The sequence below is a fragment of the Mus pahari genome, chromosome X (genome assembly GCF_900095145.1).
Source record: "Mus pahari chromosome X, PAHARI_EIJ_v1.1, whole genome shotgun sequence".
Lineage (NCBI taxonomy): Eukaryota > Metazoa > Chordata > Mammalia > Rodentia > Muridae > Mus > Mus pahari.
In genome coordinates this window covers 36,635,900-36,636,641 of record NC_034613.1, presented here as the reverse complement: position 1 = coordinate 36,636,641, position 742 = coordinate 36,635,900, and the positions used below count along the sequence as shown (strand labels likewise).

Here is a 742-nt window from a genome sequence, read left to right as displayed (position 1 = left end):
ATGATGTTATATAGACTATGTCCTGCTATAAGATAATCATAAAGGAAGATTTTCTTTGGAGTAAGGGTAATCTTTTATGAAGAAGCACTAAGGCATTTAGGGCTCCAAATTTCCTAGAAGTTGATTTCAACGATGTGGAGAAAGAACTTACATATTCTTAAATGCTAGAATACCAGAAAATGATACCTTTAATCTCTGGAAAATATCAGCGAGGAAGAACTATTCCCAGTTTTTTGAGACACTGTCAAATTTATTTCCAAAGTAGTTGCACAAGTTGACATGGCCAACGGATATGACTGTTCCCTTTTTCCATATCCTCATGAGCTTGTGCTCAGGGTTTTGTTTTCCATTTTTATTACTTTTCTAGTTTTCTTTTTTTTTAAAAAGTTAATCATTCATGCTTGCTTCGCCAGCACATATACTAAAATTAGAACTATATGGAGATTAGCATGACCCCCGTGCAAAAATGGCATGCAAAATCATGAAGCATTTCATATTTTTCCAAGACAACTGGGAGTGCCTTGAGCCAGCGGGAGTAGGGACCTAGGAGCCTTGCCCGGCCAGTGGCTCTTGTTCCTCTGGGTCAGCACCAGTGCCTGGAAACTTTGGGCTTGAACTCGATGGACAGTCTTATGGTCCCCAGAAGACTCTCCACTCCCCAATTACCCTAGCATACCGAGGATCTTAGTACCACTAGCAAGTCAAATACAACATTTGTGCCAACAAAACTGGGAGGGCCTAG

General features: G+C 40.3%; 1 non-coding gene across 1 annotated transcript; it reads left to right on the top strand.

The window, feature by feature from the left end:
• The first annotated feature begins 397 nt into the window (after nucleotides 1-397).
• LOC115063164 lies at nucleotides 398-501 on the top strand. Its single transcript, XR_003843060.1, has one exon. It is a non-coding gene; the product is annotated as a U6 spliceosomal RNA (small nuclear RNA).
• Nucleotides 502-742: the final 241 nt, after the last annotated feature.